Raw genomic sequence first — 5,520 nt, 5'->3', positions numbered from 1 at the left:
CTATCACTTGAGGAACAGTGACTTGACTAATAGAACAGTAAACTCCACAGCCTTCAACAGACAGTGTGATGCAGTGGCTACACTGTTATCCAAGTACATCCCAGCCCCACTATGAAGCTCACACAACAACCTTATATCTCCCATGTAGCTGCTATGGATTCTGTTGACCAGACATGCTTTGGGACTTCTGTGATAAGAATTTAATTCCCAGGTGTGTGTGTGGATTGTGACCATGGTTTACAGGGAGAGAGGTTTTAAACTTTCCCCCACCCAATTTCCCCAGCCTGAAATGGCCCAGGGGACCCTGTACTTGCCCTGTTGGAGAAACTTATGTATACTGATGAGTTACACTTAAGTTTATCCAACAGGGAAAAACAATTGCTTGTAGCCTTGTAGAAAAATGCCATAGGGGGAAAGCTGAAGTCACCCTTTCTTAAGCACCCTAGCCTTGATGCGAATAGAGCCTGAATATACCTAGAAATTAAGCCACGAAAAATTAACTTCTAAAGCTTAGCTGATAGTTAGAACTTTGGTGGCCGTGTGAGGGACATGAAGACTTGGTAATATGTGAATAGGCCTCCAATGACCTTGGGCTGGTCTCAATCTAACAAGGTTGTTTTATTAATAAAAATGAGAGTTGCATAAGCTTCTCTGAGTTCCTTGGAGTATGGGGGTGACAAAAATCAAGTACATAGATTAATCTAGACATGACATTAATCCCATGCATTGTAAAAACTTTCATAGAACCTGCTTAGGACAAGAAAGTGGTAACTACAACTATGCTTTTCCACTGTTTAGTGTCCATGATCACCAGTTGGTTACTAAGAGCCTGTGTGGCATAGTGGTTATTGTGACAAAGTGGAACTGGGGATACCAGGTTACAAATTGTCTAGGGCAGTGGTTCTCAACCTTCCTAATGCCGCAACCCTTTAATACAGTTCCTCATGTTGTGGTGACCCCCAACCCTAACATTTATCCATTTTACAGATAGAGAACACTGATGCAGAGAGTCTTGGGCGACCCCTGTGAAAGGGTCGTTCGACCCCCAAAAGTTGGGGTCGTGACCCCCAGGTTGGGAAACACTGGTCTAGGGTGCCAGTGCTGGGTCAGGAAATTCCTGTGGTAGTGCCTGGGGGGGGGCATGGTTTGGAGAGGAGCTCGGGGCCAGAGCTACCCTCCAGAGCAGCTGCTTTCTCCATGTGAATTGATTCTTGTTGTTTGGAGACTAGCTGTAATTCCAGAGGATCTCCAGGCCAAACCTGGAGGTTGGCAACCCTGCCTGTCAATCATGAAGGTGCTTCATGGGCCAGCCCGTCTCTCTCACATCTCTCTCACAATTCAGACCAGGCTCACACACACCTGGGAGTTACAATGAACACACATACAGTCTAGGACTCTAGGACCTAGGTACAGTGTATACTTGATTGTCGTATGTGCAAGTGAATGATCCTCACGTTGCACTCAACCTATGTTGCACTCACAGCTGAATACAAATCCTACATTTATCCAGGAACTAATTCCTGGTTTCATTTGTAAAGCTAATGCACAGTAGCTCTTTCTTACAAACAGATGTATACTTTTACAGGCAGGAGGTGTATGTGTTCATACGAGCCTTTACCAACATTTTATTTGTTATTAAAATCCTTGTGGTTTGGGGTTTTTTCAGGCCTACTCTGAAAACACTCCTCTCTAGAGAGCAGGGATTTTGACACGGGACAAATGAGGAGTTGCTGGCAAAAAGGGCGGGGCATTGAATTCAAAGGGAAATCATGGGAAATACAGTGTTTGTTCTTAAGGAGGTGGAGTATTTTCTATGGAAGAAGGTACTCCAGCCACTGGAGTAATGGGAAGGTTGTTTGGTATGTTCTGGAGTGGACTGTAATGGGGTGTTTTGGGGTTTTTTGCTGCTGAAAGGAAAAATGGCTTCTCAGAGCCTGAAAAAATAGATCTTGCCAAGCATCCAGACCTTCCTGGAGTTCATAAGTTAGAGCCCACAGACTGTACAGGCTTACTTCCCCCTTCACTGTGACTTGGGACTGCTCAGTGGGCTGGAACCGGACGCCATTTTCCAGTAACAGCATGAAACGTTCCTGCTTTCGGCCTCCCACTGTAGCCCATTGATTTCCATAAAATGCTACTCCTGCGGGATGGGGGCCCCTGAGTTGTGAGGGGGTTTGCAACTGGAGGGGAAGAATTGGTGGAAATTGTAGGTGCAGACATTGCTGATAGTGGCTTTGTCAGCTTATGCCATTTACGACGTTTTCAGGCTGGAAATAAAACATTTCCTCCATGGAGTTCCACGGAAGTGAGAGATGATGGGATGGTTGAGTTCCCCCACTTTCCAAGCAGGTATCAGAGATTTGTAAGTTCCAAAAGGATAGAGAGGACTCAGGGAGAGACTCCAGGGTTGATTCCCCACTGCAGAGTCAACTAGATTCGACCTGGTTCCCTGAAAAGGAACTGACCTAGGTCGACTCCATTGTTACTCCCCACAGCAGCCGGGTTCGTCCCACCAGAGCTGAGCTCAGAGGGCGGGATCACCTCAGTGCCCCTTCTGCTCTTTGTTCCCGATTGGCTGTCATGTTACCATGGGAACGTGAACGTGTGTCCGTTTTTTTTAACATAACGGCAACATAGCCATAAATCAGTGCTCTATGTAGCTAAAAGAAGCGTGTAAACGTGTGATGTTTATATGTATGGCCATCGCTTCATATACAAGAAGGATTTTTTTAAAAAAGGCGCACTATTCCCTGCCACGAGTCTTTTGTTCTGAGCATGCCCAAAACACTGAACTATGATTGGCTGACCGGAGGGAACAGTTCCTCGATGATTCCCCACTTTACTGGCTTTGATCTGAGTGCGACCTAGGTTCGCTGAAAAAGTTGTACCTCCCTGATGGAGTTGGAATTTGACAGTTTGAGGGGGTGAAGCTGGGACGGAACCGTGTCGAACTCAGCGGCTGTGGGGAATACCTAAGTCAAACCTAGGTTGAACCTAGGTCAAACCTGCCAGTGGGGAATCGACCCAGGAAAAGACTCTTTGACCCAGGCTGACCTGGTCAGTGGGTAGAGAAAGAGACTGAATAAAACTCATGAGATCAAGGAGAAAGCTTCTCTTTTGGCTGGTACCGTGAAAGGGGACAGAGCTCTTGCTGGAGGTCTTGGGCAGGCAGCCATCTTGGCCATGTGCTATCTCAGGGAGCGGGCACAATCTTCCTGGTAATGGGAATTTTGAGAGATTTGTAATATGTTAAGATTAAAATCCTACCATATGATAACATCTGAGAGGGTACGTATAGAGGGAGGAACAGAGGAATTGTGCTTATCTCTTATTTCTTTTGAATCCCTTGCTCAATTTGGTGCTATGCTAAAAGTTGTAAACATTTTGTTTTTAATAAATCCTTTTTAATATTGGATGCTGGTAGCAGTTCTCTGAACCACATGGACCTCCACTGTCTTGGACACACTATTTTACAAAGGGGTGCCTGGACGGCGGAAGACAGGCAGTTGGCATGCAGCTATTCCTCTAGAGGTGCACCAGATTGTGAACTGGCCCCATGGTGCCCAGGAGTGGGGGAGCGGGAGACACAGAAGCAGAGTTGGAAAGGAAGCTAGGGGGTCCTGACACTCCCCAGTGGGAAATTCCTATGAAGGTCAGATGAAAGCAACAGTTACCCTAGAGAGAGAGAGAGAGAGACAAGCCCCTCCCTGGGGAGTTGAAAATCTCTGGGAGAGGTCAAAGCAGGTGTATTCCACCACAGATGGTTTGCCATTGCCTGCCTCTATGGCCGTTTCCGCACGGTCAAAATATCCTGGGTTGAGCAAGAAAAATATCCCTGTGCAGCCAAGAATTCTGCATGGTTCCTGGTGCTAAAGCGGCCCTGCCTCAGTGTTGCCCCATGATATTTCCCTTATCCCAGGATTTTCAGAAATTGCCAGTTTGGAGGTTCTTTTAAAAAATCCCAGTGTGACCTTGCTTGTGCCTGCTACCATGCGAAAACCAATTGGGAGCAGGACTGGTTTATTTTTCCCACCCAGCCACCTCATCTCCCCGTCTGATGTTCATTCAAGCTGCCACTCAACAGCCAATCAGAATGCAGGACACCGGGCATGCTCAGAGACACTTGCAGCTGCCACTCAAAAAACAATAGTCAATCCGAATGAGGGGCATCAGACATGCTCAGACATGCTTCCAAAGTAAATACAGAACTCCGGAGCTTGTGCAGAAGAAATTGGAGTATATCCTATCAGTTTTCAATGGATTCCTTCAAAAAGTGGGCAGCTGTGCCAACAGACACCCTGGGATAAAATAGACCCAGGTAAAAAAAAAAAGGTGATGCACAGGTATAATTTTGCTGTGCGGAAATGATCTATGAAATAAACAACCTTGGACTTCTGTAGTGCCATCTCAACCAGGGTTGACTCTGCTGGACTTTCAAGAGCTGATGAGATCAGGCTTGCACAGAACATCCAGAATAGGACTAGTCTTTAACCTTTGCTTCTTTCCCCCAGATGTCACTAAAAGCTGTGTTCATTCAAGCAGTAGGGCAGGTTTTTAATATGGGGCATTCACGGCATCATCACCACCAATCCAGTCTGTTTGGGCTGAAAGGGTTACATCTATTTATTGCCTTGTGGGATTAAAAAAAAAAGTGATAGCTATATTCAGCCTGTGTGTGTTGTATCTTCTAAGTGTACATTAAGTGCCAACAAGTCACTTCTGATTTATGGCAGCCCTATAAATAAATGACCTCCAAAATGTCCTTTCATTCTTCTACGTAATCATACAGAAATCCCAACATGACAGCGTACTTAAATTTTGTCCTGTTGAGCTCAAGAGAGAAGAAAGTTTTCCTCATCCAAGGCAACAGAGTTCCACTATAGACTTCCACAGACAGGGGTTTAACAAACTGCACCAGGAATAGTAACGCTTAGAAGCCTATCTTAAAAGAACTTACTAAGTATTCTGACCTCCATCATCATCTTGTTAAATTCATTTTATATCTACAGACAAGTTAGTGAAATATGCATGGATTGTTGCATTAAAGAGAAATGTATCTTTCAATTGGTATCTGATTTGCACTTTGCAATAACTGCTGATAGTGTCTATACAAGCCCTAGACATGATTTGATGTTATTTTATTACCGTCCTATTATTTGACTCGCTAACATACAGGCAGGTGGTGACTGCAGGTTTTTCGAGTGCTTACTGGGCAATATTTAATATGGGATGTTTTATTTATTAGCATAAAGAGGCACAATGGATTGTTGGTGATTAAAGGGATGATACCGCTGCCATACTTGTCAAAAATATAGACTTAATTCAATAGAGAGGCGACAGTCAGTCTCTGCGTTGATCTATGCAGAAGCCAACTGCATCGGAAAGCAGCACAAACCCCGCTCCGGACTCTTAATTTTAAGCTCTAGGGCATAGTATAAAAAGGTTGAATTCTTACTAACTGCCTATAATTGCATGTCAGCTGAAATGACAAGACAAGCCAAATTTCCCAAATTGGAAAGT

Source organism: Sphaerodactylus townsendi, linkage group LG01 (assembly GCF_021028975.2).
Source record: "Sphaerodactylus townsendi isolate TG3544 linkage group LG01, MPM_Stown_v2.3, whole genome shotgun sequence".
In the NCBI taxonomy this organism is placed as follows: domain Eukaryota; kingdom Metazoa; phylum Chordata; class Lepidosauria; order Squamata; family Sphaerodactylidae; genus Sphaerodactylus; species Sphaerodactylus townsendi.
This window is presented reverse-complemented; position numbering follows the sequence as displayed.